Raw genomic sequence first — 24,420 nt, 5'->3', positions numbered from 1 at the left:
TTTCCGCACTTATGTTTCGGACCTCATGTGTTTCAAAGTGACCAAAGCGACCCCTCTGGGGGATAATTGTGGGAACCGGGTTGTAAACTTTTGTGTTCAATGTTGTCTTATGGGTTAAAACTGTATAAAAGGAGCGATCTACAGAACCAATTTGAAGCAGTCTCCCCAAGTTGCACGCTGTGTACTTGTCGTGATCTCTGTGTTCCCTGCAGCAAATAAACCTTGAATCTTTGACGCCGAAGGAAGTGTCCCGTGTCTCTGTGACTTGTACGCCGGAGCAGGTTACCCACGAAGGTTTCAGGTGTTGTGCCCTGGCACCGCTGGGTCTTACAGAACCCAGTCCTTCACCCCTCCCCACTTTTTGCGCTTGTAGCGGGGTACCTGCAGAAGTGATTGAGAAGATGAACGAAGCTCTCTAGCGGGGATATACTCCCTTATCAAGGAGGCAATGAAGGCGGGAGCTGAGCCCTGGCGTGCCTGGAAGACCATACAACCTGTTTTAAAAAGGGATCGCTCCCTGACAGGCAGCCAGTGGAGCGCCTTCAATAAAGGAGTTGAGTGGTGAGAGCGGGAAAGGCCGTACACTTATCGGGCTGCCCGGTTTTGGACTAGTTGGAGCTTCCGTAGGCTGTACGCCAGAATGCCGTTGTACAGGGCATTGGCGTAATCCAGCCGGGAGATCACCAAGGCGGACATGATCAGTTTAAGTGCCAGGGGAGAAAAGAAACGAGAAACAGCGCGAATAGTGCGAAGAGTGAGAAAGCAAGAAGAAACAACAGAGTTAATTTGTGAGTGGAGGGTAAGATGATTGTTAATTTTGATGCCTAAGGTCTTGACTGAGGGAGAGGGAGTAGGAGGGGGACCAAAGGAAGAGGGGCAAAATAAAGAATTCCAGGGACTGGAAGAACCACCCGTGAGAACCAACTGAGTTTTATCCGGGTTCAGCTTCAGATGGTTGTGGTTCATCCAGTCCCTAATAAAAATCATAGTAGTCTGAAAGTTGGAAATAGAATGGGAAGAAGAGGATAGGTTGAAGATGAGCTGGAGGTCATCCGCGTAGTTATATACGGTGACCTCCAGCTGCTGGAGCGCAAAGATTAAGGGATAGATATAAAGATTGAACAAAAGAGGAGAAAGAAAAGAACCCTGGGGAACACCACAAGTGACCTTAAGTGGGGTGGCCGAGAAATCCCCCAACCGGACCGCCTGGGTGCGGTCCTTCAGGAAGGACGATAGCCAGACCAAGGCCGAGCCCCTGATTCCCGCCGCTTTGACACGTGAAAGCAAGATGGAATGGTCCACCGTGTCAAAAGCGGTGGAGAGATCGAGGAGCACCAGGGCCTGGTGTTTGTTTTGGTCCATGCCCTCCCTGAGGTTGTCCAGGACCGACACCACGACGGACTTGGTGGAGTGCCTAGGCCGGAAGCCTGCCTGGCGAGACGCTAGGCCCCCATTCACTTCTACATGGGCGCTGAGTACCGATGTTACATGGCGCTCAAGCACCTTGCCCAAGTAGGGCAACAGTGAAATAGGGCGATAATTAACTGGGGCGGAGGGATCCGCACGAGGCTTCTTCAGAATAGGTACTATTGTAGCAGATTTAAGTGCTGGGATCACAACCCCCTGGGCCAGGGAACTGTTAAGAAAAGTAATCGGGGGCTTAGTGCAGACAGAGTAAATCTGTTGGAGAATACGGGCCGGGCAGATGTCCGCTGGGGAGCCTGACTTTACCTTAGGAAGTATTGCCAAGAATACTTCTTCAGTGAGAGGGGGGATCGAAGAAAGGCAGCACTGGGCAGTCGGGGGAAGGGGTTCAACAAAAGTAAGAGAGGGGAGTGGAATATTGGCTTTGATGTTAATAATTTTTTCCAAGAAATAAGAATTCAAAGAATCACATAAGGACTGGGTAGGGGAGGTTTAAGTGTAGCTCTGTCAGAGAAGGCCAGATCGTGAATAATTGTGAAAATCTCCCTGGGTTTATTCTCCGCCACCAAGATTTTTGCTGAGAAGTCGGCAGTTTTGGCGCCTAGTATGGCTCTTTATAGTCACCTAATAGTGTGGTGTAGTGGGTTTTCAATAAAGGACAATAGTCCCTTCTCCATTGCCTCTCAGCCCGCCGAAGGGTCAGCTTTTTTTCCTTCAGATCTTCACTAAACCACCAATTTGACTCCTTAGGTTGTCTGGTTGAAATCCGACGTAGGGGGGCTACCGAGTCACAGCCTCCAGCAAGCCAGGTGTTAATGGAGGTGTCTTGAGATGAGGAAGATAAGCCCGCCAGGTTAGGTGAAGAGTTCAGGAGGGAAGAAGATAACAAAGGGAGGTCGACACGGTTCCAATTCCGCGCCCAGGTGTTTTTGGCAAGCGGGACCTTAGCTACAGGGTTAAGGTGGAGGGAGAAGGAGATTAGAGCATGATCTGACCAGGGACATGGGGACACGGACATAGAAGAAACGGAAATGTTAAGAGACCAAACCTGGTCTAGCACATGTCCATGTATGTGCGTAGGGACTTGTATGTGAGAAACAAAATTCAGGGATTGAAGTGATTCTGTAAACTGCTTAGAGGAAGTGCACTCAAAGGGGTCCGTGGGCCAATAGTTAAAGCCCCCTAGCACTAGGACTGAGGCGTAATTGACCGCCAAGGTAGCCAATAAGTCCTGGAGGGCTGGCATGAACAGGTGTGAAAACTGAGGCGGGCGATACATTAATAAACAAGTGAGCGGGGGAGAAAAGGTAAGAGAGCGGACCACAAGATGCTCAGTGGGAGTAATAGGAGGGGAGGGGAGAAGTTGAAAATTATATTCTGACCGGGCAATGAGGGCCACGCCGCCCCCTGTCTTGCCCGCCAGGCGGTCTGCGCGGAGAGCCACATAAGAAGGGGGGAGAGCAGCCAGAAGAGAGGGCAAAGAGGACTCACAAAACCAGGTTTCGGTTAAAAATAGCATGTCAGGAATAACTGAATATAGGTTTAATTTTAAAGTAGAAACAATATTGTTAACTATGCAAATATGATATAACTGACTTTAGGCACAGCAGCGGATGCAGTGAACATTTGAAGATTAATATCTTTGTGATTTTTTTGCACACTTTTTAGATGGGATTAGCACTTTATATAGAAGCACTCTAGTTATTGAGCACTTTAAATCAGAGAGGAATGGCATGGACAGGTATGTGTTATTAAGTCATTCAATATAGAGTTTTTACCTTACACTGCGTGTTTTACTAGTGAAATAATTTTAGGCTGTATGATTTGACCATTAAGCTTAATAAAATAGCCATATATTTATGTTTATTAGTTAGTTGCCAGTACAAATAAGCGTTGGTCCGAGTTGCAATGTGACTCATGTACAATATATAGTCTGTATCATATCGAACTGACACTCACCGCATAACCATTTGTCATGAATAAACTCACATTTATAAAAAGAAATCAAGAAGAGAAAGATTTCTATGCATTTATTTCTGCATAGTCAGTGTTCACGCAATAGTATTATTTGCGTGCATTAATCAGCTTAGTTATATCAAATATTTCAAAACAAACAGAAGTGCTTGAATGCAATTGTTAAAACATTACATTTCAGAGTGCTCTCAATGGGAAGGGGAGGGAAAGTGTGAAGGTTGTGAGGGACCAGGTAAAGGTGGTGTGACTTTTTAGAAACATCACGTTAAAATCAAAAAACGCCTTTACAATCAACATGTACAAGGTTCCAAAGTTGCATCACACATAGGTCAAATCAATATATTTCTTTGTGTCCTATGGTGTGCTGGGATGCGTTGTCCCCCCACCCCCCTTGGACCTGTGATTGTTGACAAAGAGAAGTAAAAGTGTTCCTCTATATCAGTCCAATAGCATCTTTAATCTTAAATGACTTTTAGTTCAGTGAGTAAAGAGAAATTAATATGATTTAAAGAATTTTATTTTCTATTATTTTAGTTTTCCATATTTTATTCATTAAGTAATAATCTTTAGATCTCATCATTAAAAGTTAATATGATCCATCAATCAGGGCCCCCTTGGTCCTGGGTCTTGCGGTAACCCCCTCTCAGTCATTAAAAGGCTATGCATTGTTGTCCTGGAATATTGCGGGCCTCTCTTCTAAGTTTACTTATCCAAGGTGGGTCCAATTTGTTAAACCTTTTGACATAATTTGTCTCCAAGAAACTTGGGAAACTGTTAGTAGTTTCTTCCTTGAGGGATACACTACATACTTTGACCCTGCTTCACCTTCAAGGGCGGTTTAGTCGAAGGGGGGCGTAATTACGTTTATCACAGTGCAATTTAGTGATTACATTTTGGTTCTCCATTGGCAGGTGCATGCAAGGCAGGGGCTCCTTCTCAGTGGTTTAAATAAACTTTTATAACAATAAATGGGGCAGTTGTGAGCCCTGCGGTGTCTCGCACCTGGACTGCCTTTTTTGTTCTATTTCAGGTAAGGGTGATGGGCAAGTCTTAATTGCCAATACTATTTATGCAAACCCCTCCAAGACGGTGATGTACTAAATTGTAGAGCTCTCGGAGCTGTGTACTTTGTCCAACCTTCAAACGGAGGGGCTGTAGGTTGTTTGTTGATTTTATCTTTGTCTCTGTCGGACTACAATGATTTATTTTCAATTCTAACATAATTTTGAGTCCTTTTAGTGATAATAATCCCTTATCCGTAAGCCTGGATGTAACTAAGGCCCGGATGGTCACTTTACAGGGGGCTTTAACCAGGCTCTCTACTATTGACCAGAGGAGAAGGTAGAAACAAACCCAGACAGACTCTCAGCGTCTTCAGGCATCACGTTTTGTACGTTGTCTTCATGAAATTAATATCTGTCTCAAAGGTGATGCTGGGGAGGGGGAGGTCCTGAAAGCGTTAAAGCTATTGCTGCAGGGTTTCTGAAATTGATTACTGTCACAGTCCCTAGCAGCAAGGCGTCGCATGTCCCTAAATGGTTTGACAGGGACTGGCAGAGAACCCTGCGTCATTTGAAGGCGGCTCTGAAGCAGTCACTGAGGGACGGGCAATTGGCTACAGATTGTAGGTGGGCGTATAAGCAGACCCAAATTACATGTAAACAAAATTTACAGGAATTAGACTTGGTGGAGCTTTACTAAGTATGTGAGATGAGGTATAACTCTCTCTTTTGGAGAGTGATCCACAGGCCTTGTTTTGTGGAGTGCTCCAGTCCGCTTTTATGCCATCATATTCCAGAGCAACAGTGGGTGGGTCATTTTGAGTGTGTTTACAACCAAGGGGAATGTGGGGGAGACAAAACTTCTGCTAGATTAATCACAACCTGTAACCCAGTGGTCTGGACCTTAGATGGAGTTACACAAGGTATTCTTGCATTATCCAGTAACAAGGCCCCAGTTAGAGATAGTATCCCATCAGATCTGTTTAAATCTAATGTTGAGGTCTGGGCTCCACTTTTACCACAGGTCCTGAATGTGGCCCTTTGGGGGGGATGTTACTTTGTTTGTCTACTGCCGGGATTGTTCCCATTTTTAGGAAGGGGAACAAAGACAAACCTCTGCGTTATAGACCAAAATTGTTACTGGACCCAACCATAAAGGTACTGAGGAGGGTTTTTTTAAATTTTTAAATAGGCTAGGTGATTGGGCAGAAGAGAATAACATTCTGAGCAATGTCAAGTATGGTTGTTGAGCAGAGAGATCCACTTCAGGCCAATGCCTGAACCTCCATTTAATTATCAATAAATATACATGGGCCTGGTCTGAATCCCTACATGTAGCCTTTATGGACCTGAGATCCACTTTCGACAGGGTGAACCGAGTAAAACTTTGGGCCCTTCTTAGCCTGATGGAGATCGATCCAAGTATTATGGCCCTTCTAGCCAACCTTCACTCAAGGACCTCTGCCTCATCGGTTTTTCTCAAGAAGCCGCCTGTACTCGACCATTCTTGACCAGCTCTGGTGTGTGTCAAGGATGCATACTTGCTCCCTTCAGGAGCAGCTCCTCCATTGGGCCGAAGGAGCGTCGCCCCACTGCTTTCTCAGATTTAAAATACCATTTTATGTTTCTGCTTCCAGTGCTGTGCGAAAGCAGAAGGGTATGCCTGGTTGGGGGCGGACGGGTGGCCGGGCAGGTTGGAGTGGCTTGCCCAATTCTGTGGGCCCGACTGTTTGGTTGGCCCTCTGGTGCCGACCAAACTAGTCATGCTCACTCTGCATCTTCTCTATGTAGGCTGTAGGCTGTATGCAACTTACATAGAGAAAATTGACCTCCCATCAGGCGCCCAGATGGGCCCTGTCTCCATCAATCACAATGCTGCCATTGCAGCATTGTGATTGGCTTAGGGGAGGGGAGGCAGGCTCTTTTATCAATCCAATGTCATCTCATCTGCAGAATGGTTCTTTTCACTTCAAAGAAAAGAACCATTCTGCAGATGAGATGAGATGGCAAGTCCTAGATATTGCAACAGTGCCTGAGAGAGGCGGTGATATTGTACAAATATTACAACACCGCAAATGTCATTGGATTGATAAAATCAATTCAATCAATGAGGGGTTGAACTCTGCTGATGAATGGTGGGGATTTGTATCTACTCTCACGACCTAAATATATACGTTATATGTTACATATTGTAATCCTTGAATGTAAATCCATGTGCCTGTATATATCGTTTGGAATTTCTCAATTCAGGAGTTGCGCATTATAATGATGATGTTTTTATGAATTGTGCTGTATTGACTATCAACTTTACGATTTCTAAATTGGTGTTACGATACTGCCTTGAAAATTCCTTTTGTGTGCATATATTATATATCTTATATTGTAAAAACAAGAGGATCCATATAATGCCTCTATATGTGTGATGGAGCAAGGATTCGCATATTAGGCGACTTGCTTGAATTCAAGAACCTCGCATAATGTTAACGCAATAATCAACTTGTTTCGTTTATTAATCTTGCACTTCTACACTACACACGGGTGTCCCAGAGACGCTTGCCTATGTGTTCACTAATCCTAACTACGCTTGCAACTTACCAATATATTCGCTGACGCCCCCGAGTAGCATTTTTTTAAAGTTTGCACAAATATCGGACCCATTCCCACCATCTCGAGTACCCCCCAGAGATATCTCTCTAGCACACTCGATCAAACGCCTTAGCAGCGTCTAAGGCCACAACTGCCAAAGGATCATTCCTCCTCTCAGCCAGATCGATGTTGCTGTTCAAGATTTGGGTTTGCTCCTGAATAAACCTTCCCGCCATAAAACCTTTCTGGTCGGGATTAATTAGGTTTGATACAAGCTTTGTCAGCCTCCCTGCTAAAATGCCCACAAAGACTTTATAGTCGGCATTCAGCAGGGAGATTGGTCGGTAGGAGTCAGCCAACAACGGGGTTTTCCCTGGCTTCAATATTAAGACTATTGTAGCCTCTTTCCAGGATCTTGGGACCACCCCTGAGGCAGAATAAACTGAATTAAAAAGAGTCAGGAGAATGGGCAAAAGCTCATCACTTAACAGTTTATAGATTTCATTAGGGAGGGAGTCGGGCCCGCTGCTTTTTGTTTTTTGCCCTCAGGATTTGAGCCTTTATCTCCTCCATTGTAATGGATGCTTCCAATGAATCTTTAGCTGCTTTAGTTAAAACTGGCATGGACTTATCCCTGAGCCATGAGGTAATTGCCTCAGGGGAAGGTGATATTTCCTCGCTATACAAGGTTGTAAAAAGAGACCGAAGACAATTCTGAATGTCATCCAGGTTACTAGATTTTGTTCCCAGATTGTCTATTATGACTTTATTTATGTCATTTCTTGTCCGGTCTACTCTTGCTTTCCATGCAAGCAGTGCTCCCGCTCTCTCCCCATACTCAAAGTTTTCCATGTTTCGTGCTTTCCATTGGGCCTTGCATTTCCCATCAAGGAAGCTCCTTAGTTTTTGTCTTGCATTCTCAAGGTCTTCTTCTAATCGCACCAGACACCCTGGGTTGTCTTGAGTTAGTTGCATCCTTTTTCTTTCAAGGGATGATATTCTTGACTCGAGAGAGTACAGTTCCCGAGCATTTTCCTTATTTTTAATTCTTACTTGAGTACCGAGCACCCATCTCAAATTAGCTTTATATGCGTCCCACACTTGATCTATTGAGGCAGACCCAATATTAAAAGTGAAAAATTCAGTTGAGGCCGCTTTTATTACCCGAATAATATTTGTATCTGTCAGATAGGCTCTATTCAGAGTCCACCTCAACTGTGGGGATGACCTATTTGTTGAAAATGTAAAAAGTAAAGGGGCATGGTCCGAGAGATGGCTAGATGCTACAGAAATATTTTGGATTCTATCTAGGGATTCTTTATTGATTAAGACATAATCTATCCTTGCCGAATGGTGGTATTTTTTACTATGGAAAGTAAAACCCTGTAAAGGCCCCATCTTTGCTCTCCAAACATCCACCATATTGATATTAAGGAGAAGGTTCTTCAAGACCCTTCTGGATCTAGGAGTTCCGATAACACGGCTACGATTAGATCTATCCTTAGCTGGATCAAGGCGAATGTTGAAGTCACCTCCAACAATTATAGGGGGTGATGCTGAAATAAGATTATCTTGCAGTTTAATCAGGAAAGTGGGGTCATCTACATTAGGGCCATAATAAGAACTGCATGTAATTTTTTCCCTCCTAGAACTAACTGGGCAATGATCCATCTACCTGATTGGTCTGTTAAAACCGTTTTTATCTCACAGTTGAGACCTTTCTTAACCAATATTGCCACCCCTCGGCAGTGCCCCGATTGCTGTGAGTGACAAAAAAATTGTAGCCAGGGGAGTTTAGAAAGAATGTTGTCGGATTCTATTTGGCTTAAATGGGTTTCTTCATAATTTAGATTGATTCCCGGATGGTCCTTAAGGCTTCCATGGGTTGTGTTGTAGGCAGACTACACATTGTTGTACTAGGCGTTTTGCAGATTCTGCTATCTTGACATTATGCCATACTCTGGTGATTAGTTCAGTCATGGGGGTGGAGCCTATGTCTGCTGGTAAATGTGCCATGGTCAATATGGGGATGAGGTAGGCATTCGGTAACAACCCTTTATTTCCGTCTTTAGTTCTCCAGCAATCTTCCTCGTCTTTTAGTCCCACCTTTTCCCACTCAGTCAATTTGTCTTGTGTGCCTGTAGTCTGTATGTCCCTTACAGTGGTCCTAGCGTCAGTCCATTGTTCAGCTTGTGACCTGGTCACGTACATTTGTGTTTTTGTTCTGTCTCCTGCCGTTGCTCGGGCAGTAACGTCTGCTAGTGCATTTCCCTGTTCAATGAGATCAGTCACTTTCCTATGTGCTTGGCATTTTATCACTGCTAACTTTTTGGGAAGGAGGACTGCTTGTGTCAAGGCGGAGACTAAATCTCCATGTATGATGGGTTCACCATGCGAAGTCAGGAACCCTCTTTCTTTCCATAAGATCCCAAAATGGTGAACCACCCCGAAGGCATACTGGCTGTCGGTGTATATGTTAACTGTCTTGTCAGTCGCTAAGACGCACGCTCGTGTGAGGGCAATGAGTTCTGCAGCCTGGGCTGAACGTTGGGGAATACGGGCTGTTTTCAGAATGGTTTGGGCTGTGGTGACAGCGTATGCAGCTGAGGTGGTGCCATCGGGGAGTTTGATGCACGAACCATCCACCCATAGTTTTCCATCTGTTTATAGAAAGGCAGTGTCTCTGAGATCTATTCTACTCTTTGTTTGTTCATCGGTTAGTGTCACACAGTCGTGTAGTGGAGTCACAATAGGATCATTGTCAGGTAGGGGTAACAGTGTGGCTGGATTGAGGGTGGTGCATCGCTTTAGGGTAATGTGCGGTGCTAGCAGGGCCAACTCATATCCGGTCAGTCGGGCACTAGTCAAGTGTTGGGTTTTGGTCTGGTTCAGTAGTGTGTCGACTGCATGGGGTATTAAAACAGTGACTGGATTGGAGAGCACTATTCCTTCGCTCTGGCGTATCGATACTGCTGCAGCTGCCACAGTGCGCAGGCACGCTGGCAGTGCTCTGGCTACTGGGTCGAGGGTGGCAGAGAAATATGCACAAGGGCGTTGTTTGTGACCAATTGATTGTGTTAGAACAGACAATGCACATCCCTCCCTTTCGTTTGTGTAGAGGAAGAATGGTTTGGAGTAATCTGGGGTTCCTAGGACAGGCGCTGAACAAAGGGCATTGCGTAGTTCTTTAAAGGTTGTCTGGCATTCGGGGGTCCAGGGGAGAGGTTCGGGGATGTCTTTAGCTAGGAGGGAGAGAAGGGGTTTGACAATGAGGCTAAAGTTCGGAAACCACTGTCGGCAAAATGAGGTGAGACCTATCAATGAGCGGACTTGCTTCTGATATTTGGGGACAGGGGTGTCTAGAATCGTCTGGATCCTGTCAGGTGTGAGTTTCCTCCCTTCTTTTGATAAAAGGTGACCCAAATAGGTCACTTGTGATTTACAGAACTAACATTTCTTTCGGAGACCTTGTGACCATTCTCAGCAAGAAAATGGAGTAGTTTGATGGTGGCTGTGACGGCTATTGGTATGGTGTCTGCTGCTAGAAGGATGTCATCGACATATTGTATTAGCACCACCCCATCTGGCAATTGTATGGCTTCCAACTGTCTTTTAAGCGCCTGGCTATAGATGCATGGGCTCTCAGTGTACCCCATAAGTGCTCTACAAAATCTGTATGAACGGGAATTTAGGGTAAATCCAAAAAGATAGCAGCTGTCCTCGTGTATAGGTATGTAAAAGAAGGTATTCTTGCGGTCGATCACGGTGAAGGTGGTGGCAGTGGAGGGGATTAAAGTCAAAATGGTCGTGATGTCGGAAACTACTTGGTATTGTGGCACCACTATTTTGTTAACCTCCCGCAGGTCAATGATGAAGCAGTAGGCTTTTCCATCTCCCTCACCCTGTCTCTTTACAATTGGTAATATGGGACTGTTACAAATGTGGCTCACTACTTCCTCTACCACCCCTGCCTCTACCGAAGAGTGTATGATCTCTGTCAGTGCTTTCTCACTCTGGCGATATTTTGTACTGCGGTACTTTTGTAGGGTTGCGTCCTGTCGTATTGTTACGGTACTGGGTCAATCATCATTCGTCCTACGTCTGAATCAGCCCTAGCCCATAAGTGTGATGGCAAAGTGTCCAGTAGGGATGCGTCAGTCTCGGAGATGGAAAGCATGTGCTGAAAAGGGTTCTCTCTATGGTGTTGGGGGTTGTCATACAGGATGACACGCACTCCTTCTGGTGAGCATCTGATAGTCGCATGGAAGTGTTTCAAAAGGTCGAGACACATAATGGAGTCTGGGGTGTTAGATGAGAGGAGGAATGTCGTTTTGACACTATTGCTGTCAAGGTTAAAAGGGATCGGTCGGGACCAAGGGTTGGTGGAGGGCGTACGGTCAAATCCTATTGAGGTTACATGTGAGCCTGACAAGGGTGCCTTTGGAATCAGTCGTTTGGATAGTGCACTACGTGTTGCTCCTGTGTCTACCAAAAATGGCGACTTTGTGCCCAGGTCCTCAGGGGTAACATAAGGGCCTTGCTGATCAACATAGAGCTCGACTGGATCCCCTTCTTTGCCCTTGGCTGTCCTATGCAAAGTCGTACATGTTGTCGTAATCTGTCTGTTGGTACTGATTCTGTCTGGGATGGTCAAATGTGTTCACTCTTCCTGGCCTTTCCTCGCTAGCTTCACTAGCATACCCTCTCCCACGTCCTCTTCCTCTCTGTCCACTTGCTATTTCCCTCACCCCTCTGCCCCTACCAGCTCCTAACAAAGCCGACCATTGGGATTTCCAGTGTCCATATTCTTTGCAAAATGCACATTGATCCTGTCCTAGGTCTTGGCGTACTACATATGATGTTGATGGATTGTTCCTAGGTGGCTGTACTCTAGGGGTATTCTGCTGGTTTCCTCCCCTATATTGCTCCCTTCCAGTATTCGCCCCCTGGAGTTGTGCTATCATTACCCTTTCCTTCAAGTCCTTCGTTTTCCTTTCTGTAGCCCTGTCATTTTCGTTTCTCTGATGCTCGTAGTACTGGGCCATTTGGAGAATGGCCGTCGGTTTAGATGCTGCCCAACTACTTTTGCTGGCTTGTAGTTTCTGGAAAACATCTGGCAGTAGCCCTTTGACGTAGTTCTGCACAAAAAAGTGGTGTCGGGATGCGGTGGACATGTCCTGTCCACTGTAATCGGAGAACACAGTTTCAAATCTGGAGAAATACTCTGAGACACCCTCTTGTGGTTTCTGGCGGCACGCGGTTACTATGGACCGTTTTCACTTTCTACACTATTTTGTCAGGGAGGTCTAATATTGCTTTAACTGGTTTTTGACCACGGTTCAGCTGTTTATCTAGTGTGTCGAGTTGTTCCCAGGTATGACCAAACAGTTCGGTATGGTCTACTTTCCTAATCTGTTTCCACACATCTGGTGGCAAACATAACCCGAAGAACAAGTCTATGTCGGCAAGTGTCATTATCCCAGAGCGGTACCTAGCTCGGTGTAAAAGGCGGTGGGGTTCTTTCGTAAATCCGGTAAAGATTTATAGAAAGTCATGTCTGTCATGTCTGTCCCATGGCTGGTACACCCAATTGTAGACCACCCTTCCTCTAGCGTCTTGATGGTTCATATCGTCATGAGTCCCTTGTCCTCTAGGAGGTACCTAATAAGGGGCAGCTTCTTTTATTGGCATCATGCTATCTGTTTTTTCCACTGGGGGTCCTGCTATCTTAGTTGTCCTGTCCCTATCTATCTGTCCTTGTTCCATGAGGTGACACAATACTTCTAGTGTGGATGAAAATAGTTTTGCAACATCGTTGTCACTTTCATCTCTGATGTCTACCTTCCTATAGAGAGCCATTATTCGCTCGGGCCCTACATCTTGGTACTTCTCTTCATATGCAGTAAGGGTGTGGTAACAGAGACGTACAATAAAGTATCATTTGTGGTTTTCAACATAGGAGTAGCATATGTCAGTTACATACTCTTCTGTCTCCTTCCTATCTATGAGGGATTTACCTATTTTATCAATGCCTGCTTCCTCATTTTTACTTATTCGTGGGATCCTGGGCCCTCCTATTTCTTTTGTTCCTACCTCTACTACTGCATCCTTTAATGAGGCATTTGGTGTGGGTGACTCGGTGGGAACAGAGGTGGTGAAGACTGAGGTGACCGTGCCATCTCCAGCTATACTTTGGGGGTCCTGGCGTTGTACTACAGGATGAGTAGGGGCATAAAGGGGTAGCATGTATATCATTGGGGGACCTAACAATAAATCATCATCTACCCTCAGTTTTGCTGGTAACTCGGGGTAAAAGGTTGAGGGCGTTCTAACAGGGCATTGACCTGATATTTTTGATTCCTGTTCCTTTTTATCGATTTCCTTTTCTTTAAGTTCTTCTCCTAACTTTTTACAGGCTTGGTAAGCTGATTTTAGCGTTTCTTTATCTTGTCTACCTTCGTCTCTTTTCTTTCGTTGAGCTGCCTCTTTTTGCCATAAACCAAAACTATCAAACATGGCTGGTCTAGCTTTCTTTTTGTGGAGAGCTAATTCTAACGTTTCTATTTTAGCGGGATCGAAAGATCCCGTCAGTGGCCACTGATTTACCCGGTCCTTCCTAGTGTATGCCATAGTTTGCTATAAGCTACGGTGGCTAATCCATACTTTGCGTACATGTCCTTGTTAGGGGTGCCTTCCGGCGGCCCCGGATGACTGACCTCTAACAAACGGTTCATTCCAAAACAATCAAACAATCTAGAGAAAACAGGCATGACTTATTTAGCGGTCAAAATGAATATATCAATCAGTTTTAGACAAAAAGTCTGCACTACCTGTCCTTCGCGGTCTGCAAAGCGAGAATATTACTATTCTACGTTGTTTGCAAGCAGGGAATGTCTCAAATAACTCAAAAAAGGAATACTAGTATTTCTATCTATCAATCAATCAATCAATTTAAGTCGTTTTTTCACGACCTTACCCAGACCGTATGGACAGTTCATCGTCTTCCTCTTCCAGGGCCTGATTGTCCTCTTGCTCCAATGATCAATGCAGCATTCCTGTAAGGTCCCAGTCAGGACAGTAGGTCACTTGAGAGAGGTCCGTTCGGAACCAGTGAAGTTCAGTCGATCGGCAGCCAGACGAGGGTCTCTTTCAGGCAGGTGCACTCCAATCGTTTAGTCTTTCACTCCGTCGTTAGGACCTCTCTACCGGACCCACATGTCGCTGATGGGCCCAACGTTGGGCGCCAATTTGTGAAAGGCAGCAAGTCTTCTAAGACCCCCAAGGCTGCCCGGGGGCAGGGTCCCACCTCTAATTCACCTTGGGTTAGTTACCAAAATAATGAGGCAAGCGCTGGAAACTGGAAGACAAGAAAAAGGTTCATTTCTCAGGAGGAGACCACGTCAACTTCAGACACCGGGATGTCTGAGGGAGTAGTTCTGCTGGCAACTCCTTTGGCTCTTCCTTTTATACAGGTTTGACACAATGAATTTCTTTCATTATCATGGTTACCCAGGCTTGGAGTTCCCGCCCCGGGCAGGTTATCACACAAGCCCAACATTGTTTCATCAACATGGTTACGCAAGCTTGGAGTCCCCGCCCCGGGCTAGTTGTCACACATAAATTACACCACCTTTATGTAACAACTGCTACATGCGAAGATGGCACCGGGTTGCAACACAATCATGATAGTAGAAGGCGGGTCACATGACCTACGCCTTCACGCACGCAAATATATCAGCGTCCTCTCCCGTCGGCACGCTATATGGGCTGAGTGACTACGAGGTGCCGGCGGTATCACAGTAAGCGTGTAACTTTCTGCACAATCCTATTGTGGCGTTGCCAGCAGACCACACAATTCAAATCACGGGGAGATATTGAGTTCCTTTTGAGGTAGTAGTAACCTTGGAGCCTGGGGTACTAGGCACACGAAAAGAGAACCTGTCTACCGGGCACAACACCAGCGTTTATTAAACAAGCAGGATGCAACAACTTGGGACAGTCTTTTGACCTTTAAGATATTATATATCTACAAACATGAGCTTGTATTGAATTAAAAGAACAATGTACTAACACCTCGGCAAAAAATATAAACACGAGATAGATATCCCTCACAGCACTTGAGAACTCCTTTAATATACGGGGTAGCAAAGTGAGAGTGATTTACACATAACTGATAGTTGAAAGTACCGTGTATTTTCGAGATGCAAATTAACAACTGTGTCTTTCTATTTAAGAAAAAGCCCACCCAGTTTTCAAAACAAATTTTATTAGAGTTTATAACAGTGGGTTTTTACCTTCACCATGATTGATGTATACTACATAAATGATTAAGAGGCTCTGACATGATGTATGTGCTGTAACCAGTTATCCAATATATTGTCTTGCAGACTGACGGTGGCAGTTGATACGACTAATAGAGAAACAGTGACATTGCGTGAACTCTCTTATACACGGGTACAGGAATGCCCATCAAGGGCTCTATCCGGGTAAATACTTAAGACATGCTGTGGATTTTATACTAGGTTCTATAGTGTAGAACTATGATTGTATGCCAACTGAAAATATTGTGTTGTTTCACAATTGTGTGTCCGTAGGATTCATGAAATAAGAATCGGAATGGTGCAGGGTGGAACAATAACCCACCCCCTGATGAAGTTGCAGTGAGTTTACCCCTGGGCAACGAAACATGTCGGCTTTTTGAGAGGGCAGACACACAGCACTGAATAAAGTAGTGAAGCCAGTGTTTCGTAGCAGGGTTTTAATAGTGGGGTTACACCTGTAAATTTCCACACCCCAGCACCAGTATCTTTACATTTCTATCCTTTTTATTGGTTTTTGCACACCACACAGTTTTATGTAGGTTGGAGGTTGCTGATGATGAGAACCTGAGGGAGTAGGCGAGTACCTTCCTACTTACCCCCATGGTGTTACTACCATGAGGCACCTCCTTCCGTTTTCACACATTTTCCCTCTTTTTCTTTATGTAGCTCTTTGACACTTTATTCTCACAAGTGGGGAGGGAGAATTCGGATCACACAGAGTTTGGAAACAACGCAAACAAATAAAAAAACATTATTTTTAAGTGGTGACCCAGATCTGGTAAATACAGACGGTACAGTTTGCAACTGCTGTCCCTCGAGAAGTTCAGTAACGTGGTACGGATCTGTAGATGAAGCTCACCATGTGAGCAGGTCGGTTGTCGTGTACAAGACTTTGAGAGGGGGATGACCTGTCCACTACCCCTATAGCTCCTTTGTGTAGAAGGTTGTCACACAAGCCCAACATTAATTTTCCTCCCACCCAGGTCAAACAGACAATCTTATCTTGCAGCTGTACCTTGCTTCTGGGTCTAAAACATGTGAGACCGGCCAGATCTAAGAGTCTGTTCTGTTGATAAAAACAGGTCCCATTGTTGGCAAAAACAAGTCTTGAATGTGAATTTGAATTTAAAATACTTATAGAGCGCTACATTTCCATGCGGTTTCTTGGCGCTGTGGAGGCTAAAATAGCAGAGGAGAGGCAGTAGATGCTGGTACAGAAAAGGGAAAAATATAAGGACAATTTACAAAGGGAAGGCCTGATTGAATAAGAAGGTTTTGAGGTCTTTACGGAAAAGAGGGTAGTGCTTGGCCAAGCGTAGGTGGTCGGGGAGGGAGTTCCAAAAGGAGGGTGCCAAAAATGAGAAGTTGGCCCCTCCCCACTTTTTGCTTTTGTAGCAGGGTACCTGCAGAAGTGATTGAGAAGATGAACAAAGCTCTCTAGCGGGGATATACTCCCTTATCAAGGAGGCAATGAAGTCGGGAGCTGAGCCCTGGCGCGCCTGGAAGACCATACAACCTGTTTTGAAAAGGGATCGCTCCCTGACAGGCAGCCAGTGGAGCGCCTTCAATAAAAAAGTTGAGTGGTGAGAGCGGGAAAGGCCGTACACTAATCGGGCCGCCTGGTTTTGGACCAGTTGGAGCTTCCGTAGGCTGTACGCCGGAATGCCGTTGTACAGGGCATTGGCGTAATCCAGCTGGGAGATCACCAAGGCGGACATGATCAGTTTAAGTGCCAGAGGAGAAAAGAAACGAGAAACAGCGCGAATAGTGCGAAGAGTGAGAAAGCAAGAAGAAACAACAGAGCTAATTTGTGAGTGGAGGGTAAGATGATTGTTAATTTTGATGCCTAAGGTCTTGACTGAGGGAGAGGGAGTAGGAGGGGGACCAAAGGAAGAGGGCCAAAATAAAGAATTCCAGGGACTGGAAGAACCACCCGTGAGAACCAACTCAGTTTTATCCGGGTTCAGCTTCAGATGGTTGTGGTTCATCCAGTCCCTAATAAAAATCATAGTAGTCTGAAAGTTGGAAATAGAATGGGAAGAAGAGGATAGGTTGAAGATGTGCTGGAGGTCATCCTTATAGTTATATACGGTGACCTCCAGCTGCTGGAGCGCGAAGATTAAGGGATAGATATAAAGATTGAACAAAAGAGGAGAAAGAGAAGAACCCTGGGGAACACCACAAGTGACCTTAAGTGGGGTGGCTGAGAAATCCCCCAACCGGACCGCCTGGGTGCGGTCCCTCAGGAAGGACGATAGCCAGACCAAGGCCGAGCCCCCGATTCCCGCCGCTTTGACACGTGAAAGCAAGATGGAATAGTCCACCGTGTCAAAAGCGACGGAGAGATCGAGGAGCACCAGGGCCTGGCGTTTGTTTTGGTCCATGCCCTCCCTGAGGTTGTCCAGGACCGACACCACGACGGACTCGGTGGAGTGCCTAGGCCGGAAGCCTGCCTGGCAAGACGCTAGGCCCCCATTCACTTCTACATGGGCGCTGAGTACCGATGTTACATGGCGCTCAAGCACCTTGCCCAAGTAGGGCAACAGTGAAATAGGGCGATAATTAACTGGGGCGGAGGAGTCCGCACCAGGCTTCTTCAGAATAGGCACTATTGTAGCAGATTTAAGTGCTGGGATCACAACCCCCTGGGCCAGGGAACTGTTAAGAAAAGTAATCGGGGGCTTAGTGCAGACAGAGTAAATCTGTTGGAGAATACGGGCCGGGCAGATGTCCGCCGGGGAGCCTGACTTTACCTTAGGAAGTATTGCCAAGAATACTTCTTCAGTGAGAGGGGGGATCAAAGAAAGGCAGCACTGGGCAGTCGGGGGAAGGGGTTCAACAAAAGTAAGAGAGGGGAGTGGAATATTGGCTTTGATGTTAATAATTTTTTCCAAGAAATAAGAATTCAAAGAATCACATAAGGAATGGGTAGGGGGAGGTTTAAGTGTAGCTCTGTCAGAGAAGGCCAGATCGTGAATAATTGTGAAAATTTTCCTGGGTTTATTCTCCGCCACCAAGATTTTTGCTGAGAAGTAGGCAGTTTTGGCGCCTAGTATGGCTCTTTTATAGTCACCTAATAGTGTGGTGTAGTGGGTTTTCAATAAAGGACAATAGTCCCTTCTCCATTGCCTCTCAGCCCGCCGAAGGGTCAGCTTTTTTTCCTTCAGATCTTCACTAAACCACCAATTTGACTCCTTAGGTTGTCTGGTTGAAATCCGACGTAGGGGGGCTACCGAGTCACAGCCTCCAGCAAGCCGGGGGCCTCATTTATGAGGCCTTGCGTCAGTTTTGCGCTGCGGATGCGTCACTTTTTGTGACGCATCGGCAGCGTAAAACATGCGCCTTGTTGCGCCATATTTAAAAAGTGACGCATCTAGGTAGATGCGTCACTTTTTAAACCCCTGCGCCACATTATGCCTGCGTCAGGTATAATGTATGCAAAGGGGGCGTTCCCCCGCAAAAAGCCTCGTAATAGTGATGCAGTGAAATCTATGAGATTTCACTGCGTCACTTTTAGGATGCGGTTGCGTCAAAATCTTGCGCCTGCCTCACAGCAGGCGTAAGACTGACGCAAGCCCTTTCACATGGGGCATTCCCCAGGTGAAAGGACGCATTGCTGGAGTTGCGTCCCTTTTGTGACACACTCCAGCAATGCGTCACTTTTGCGCTTACAGATGCGTCAGAAATACTGACGTATCTGTAAGTCCTTGCGACATGATGCGTCATACATTAAATATGACGCATCATTGGTGTCGCAAGGAGTGCGCACTGAGAAGTGACGCATCTCTGCTTTCACGCAGCGATGCGTCACTTTTCATAAATGAGGCCCCGGGTGTTAATGGAGGTGGCTTGAGATGAGGAAGATAAGCCCGCCAGGTTAGGTGAAGGGTTCAGGAGGGAAGAAGATAACAAAGGGAGGTCGACACGGTTCCAATTCCGCGCCCAGGTGTTTTTGGCAAGCGGGACCTTAGCTACAGTGTTAAGGTGGAGGGAGAAGGAGATTAGAGCATGATCTGACCAGGGACATGGGGACACGGACATAGAAGAAAGGAAATGTTAAGAGACCAAACCTGGTCTAGCACATGTCCGTGTATGTGCGTAGGGACTTGTATGTGAGAAACAAAATTCAGGGATTGAAGTGATTCTGTAAACTGCTTAGAGGAAGTGCACTCAAAGGGGTCCGTGGGCCAATAGTTAAAGTCCCCTAGCACTAGGACTGAGGCGTAATTGACCGCCAAGGTAGCCAATAAGTCCTGGAGGGCTGGCATGAACAGGTGTGAAAACTGAGGCGGGCGATACATTAATAAACAAGTGAGCGGGGAGAAAAGGTAAGAGAGCGGACCACAAGATGCTCAGTGGGAGTAATAAGAGGGGAGGGGAGAAGTTGAAAATTATCTTCTGACCGGGCAATGAGGGCCACGCGGCCCCCTGTCTTGCCCGCCAGGCGGTCTGCGCGGAGAGCCACATAAGAAGGGGGGAGAGCAGCCAGAAGAGAGGGCAAAGAGGACTCACAAAACCAGGTTTCGGTTAAAAATAGCATGTCAGGCTTGTGAGAGTCGCGCAACACAAACAGCTCCTGATGGTGTCTGACCGCTGACCTGGTGTTGAGCAGGATGATAGACAAGGGAGGGGAAGAGGATAAGGAGCCAGAAATGGAAAAAAGCTGCGTCGAGGGGATCAAATGAGAGGAAGGGAGATGAGGAGATGGAGGAGCGAGGCCAAGAGAAGAAATGTGGCTAATGATGGAGTCGGGCGACCAGTGGCCCTGTATAGCTGTTAAATCCTCAGATAAATAAGAGATAGGAAGGGCATGAGGACGCGCCCCTAGCCCCGTCCGGCCGCAGACGGGCGCAGACGGGCTTGACTTAGGCGCCACTTAGGCGCGCCTTCGTCACGCCCGCTGCGCTCGTCCGCTGCGCTTCCTCATTGGGGGCATTTAAGTAGGGGCGGAGCGCGGGGGTGTGGCGCCGAGCTAGGTCGCCTGACCAGCCCAATGGAAGATGGTGCCCGCACACCACCGAGCCCTGAAAGAGTAAGTGAAAATAGTCTCCTGTTAATTTTCAGCAGGGGTTAAAAACAGAACTATAGCAAATGAAATGAAGTGCCACTGCTCTCAATCAATGCTGTTTGCAATGCAATAAACCATGTTTACAAGAGTCTGTTTGGTATTTGGAACCTGTTTGTGTAAGAGTGTTCATGGGTTTGCCTGTAAACAGAGATGAGAGGAAAAACAAGTTTGTGGCAGCAAGTGGTCTTTATGTTCATCGTGGCAATATAGTTTATAGCCCCCAGCTCACATACCAGGTTGGTCAGAGGGGTGCTAGTAAGGGTAGGGTGAAACAAAGGTGACCAACAGAATACAAAATGGCTGCGGTCAGTCAGAATGACTACAGCTTATGTGCACGTAGGAACTTCCACCAGACAAGATGGCGCAGGTAATATTTATGATTGTCGTTTTGCTTTTAACAGGTATATATTGGAACTCAACTCGAAAACCACCAATGGTCTCAATATCAGGAAAGATTTGCACACCTATTTATAAGAACCTAGCTACTCTATTAGATCATTCTTCAGTATATAATTATGATCAAATGTTATGTCCAGCACAAACTATATGGGTAATGTCATATATGTATATATTGAAAGCCACAGGTCAATAACGGAATATAGGTTTAATTTTAAAGTAGAAACAATATTGTTAACTATGCAAATATGATATAACTGACTTTAGGCACAGCAGCTGATGCAGTGAACATTTGAAGATTAATATCTTTGTGATTTTTTTGCACACTTTTTAGATGGGATTAGCACTTTATATAGAAGCACTTTAGTTATTGAGCACTTTAAATCAGAGAGGAATGGCATGGACAGGTATGTGTTATTAAGTCATTCAATATAGAGTTTTTACTTTACACTGAGTGTTTTACTAGTGAAATAATTTTAGGCTGTATGATTAGACCATTAAGCTTAATAAAATAGCCATATATTTATGTTTATTAGTTAGTTGCCAGTACAAATAAGCGTTGGTCCGAGTTGCAATGTGACTCATGTACAATATATAGTCTGTATCATATCGAACTGACACTCACCGCATAACCATTTATCATGAATAAACTCACATTTATAAAAAGAAATCAAGAAGAGAAAGATTTCTATGCATTTATTTCTGCATAGTCAGTGTTCACTCAATAGTATTATTTGCGTGCATTAATCAGCTTAGTTATATCAAATATTTCAAAACAAACAGAAGTGCTTGAATGCATTGTTAAATCATTACATTTCAGAGTGCTCTCAATGGGAAGGGGAGGGAAAGTGTGAAGGTTGTGAGGGACCGGGTAAAGGTGGTGTGACTTTTTAGAAACATCACGTTAAAATCAAAAAACGCCTTTACAATCAACATGTACAAGGTTCCAAAGTTGCATCACACATAGGTCAAATCAATATATTTCTTTGTGTCCTATGGTGTTCTGGGATGCGTTGTCCCAGCACACCATAGGACACAAAGATATATATTGATTTGACCTATGTGTGATGCAACTTTGGAACCTTGTACATGTTTATTGTAAAGGCGTTTTTTGATTTTAACGTGATGTTTCTAAAAAGTCACACCACCTTTACCCGGTCCCTCACAACCTTCACACTTTCCCTCCCCTTCCCATTGAGAGCACTCTGAAATGTAATGATTTAACAATTGCATTCAAGCACTTCTGTTTGTTTTGAAATATTTGATATAACTAAGCTGATTAATGCACGCAAATAATACTATTGCGTGAACACTGACTATGTAGAAATAAATGCATAGAGATCTTTCTCTTCTTGATTTCTTTTTATAAATGTGAGTTTATTCATGACAAATGGTTATGCGGTGAGTGTCAGTTCGATATGATACAGACTATATATTGTACATGAGTCACATTGCAACTCGGACCAACGCTTATTTGTACTGTCATATGGACCCAGGTCCTTGAGTTCTAAGGGCCTACCCCTTTATTACTCACACATATTAGTTAGTTGCAGCAATTTGTATAGTAATTCTTAGAGTTAAAATGGTGTAAATGCGAATATCCACTAAAAAGGATAGGCAGGAACTGCTGACATACAGGGGAAGAAGGAGGAGAGGAGGAACCGAGGATACAATCCAGGGAAGTCCCAGATTAATATTGAACTTCTCCAATGAAGCTAGATAGGTGAAGGAGATAATTGAGAGGAATTGGGAGATCCAACACACAGATTAAGTGTAGTGAAAGAAAATTGATGAAAGGCCAAAGGTGACTTATAGGAAAAGTCTATCTTTGAATGACATCCGGGTCCATAGCCATTTTCAAAAACAATCCCCAAAACTATAGAGGTTTTGGGGTTTTATCCATGCACTAAATGTAAAGCCCGCAAGAACAGTACAAAAGTTAAGGAGTTTGAAGACCCAGGCCGAAAGTAAAACAAGAAAATCTCTAAGTTACTTAACTGTAACTCAGATTTTGTGGTATACAACCTAATTTGCCCTTGTGGTAAGAATGAAATAGGAAGCACTGTCCCATCAGGCCAAAAAGATGGTCCTCGAACACATTAGAGCCATCAATAATCAAGATAACACCTAGCCAGTGGCGAGGCATTTTGCAGAAATCCACAATTACAGAGTAGACAAATTGAAATAATTCTGCATTGAACAGGTACAACATAAGAAAAGAGGGGGAGACAGAGTGAGGGTCCTAAGGAAATTGAAATCGAGAATGATAGTAGAATTCCGCACCAGGATTCCGATGGGGCTGAACACAGAAGAAGAGTTATCGATACGTGTGGGAGAATGGGATTCCACCAATAAATGGGCCTCTCTGGTGATATATTTTGTAGAATTGGGCCAACAAGAGCCGATTGACATAAAGTCTTTCAAGTTATTTGCGGTCTGAATTGCAAGGTATGGTTCCACTACACAGAATCTTTCCACTTGTAGAGTAAGCAGTATGATTAATCATTTTAGTGAGGACTGTTTTAGGGTACAAGCCATCAGAAAGCAGGGACATTGTGTTGATTAAGTATATGAATATATATTGAGTATAGTTATGTATTTATATAATTTTTAGCAACAAAAAATGAAACGAGCAGCCCAATGTTGGGCCAGATATTCATGTTGCTATGGGATTATGAATTGTGAACAGTAGGCCTATTCAATGCATGAAATGTTGATGGATTATTAGAGTGTGCACTGTAGATATACCATAAGGTGAATTATATTGTGAGGCCGCATTTACAGAAAACCAATGAATAAGATATTATATTTTGAGATGATTTGCCTATGAAGCCGCTCTGGAAATAATTGACTTTTGATTTAAATGTGGAATTAGAGTGATACATATGATGGCGGTAAAATCGCAATTTATAGGCAGGCTTTTAACTAAGTCTTGGAGAAATGAATAAGGTTAAGCCATGAGATATTACTTAATTACAAGTATGCCTTTAATTTTTGTATCAAGTTTGGCATATATATTAACCTTTGCATTTATTTTTGGTAATCAATTGTTTATGTGGAAAGTTCAAAATGGCTGCCACACTTACAATCATGTTTTATTGGTTTATGAACAGTCCTTTGTTTTTGTTCACAATCACGTGATGAAGTCTGCCAATTACGAACAAGACTAAGTAATTTTTTCACGAAGGGGAGCTGACATTGATAAGACCAAGGTGCCATAACACATTTGTCAGCAGAGGGTTACACGCATGAATTTAAACAAATGTATTGAATTTAAAGAGCCCTTTTGGAACATATATATATAAAGTCACAAGAAACTGCCAAAGTGCCATATGCCTGCCCTTCGGTGTTGGTGCCAGCAGTGGTGGCAGAAGCCACGAATATGCAGAAAATCCAAACATAAATGGAAGGAAGCGTCACACCACTTTAGTCCATGAGTGTTTTATTCAGTGCAAACAACGCATTTCCACAGATACAGCCTTTGTCAAGTTACACATATATACATATATATATAATAAAACAAGTAAAAATACACCTACAACAAGCCAGAACTATTAGCTTTGTCAATGGTTGTTAGTTGCCTAAGATAAATAGGCAACAATGGCTTTGTTGTGTAGAACTTGAAAATGCTTCTGTTTTGAAATGATGA

The sequence above is a fragment of the Lissotriton vulgaris genome, chromosome 3_1 (genome assembly GCF_964263255.1).
Source record: "Lissotriton vulgaris chromosome 3_1, aLisVul1.2, whole genome shotgun sequence".
Lineage (NCBI taxonomy): Eukaryota > Metazoa > Chordata > Amphibia > Caudata > Salamandridae > Lissotriton > Lissotriton vulgaris.
Note: the sequence above shows the minus strand (reverse complement) of the source record.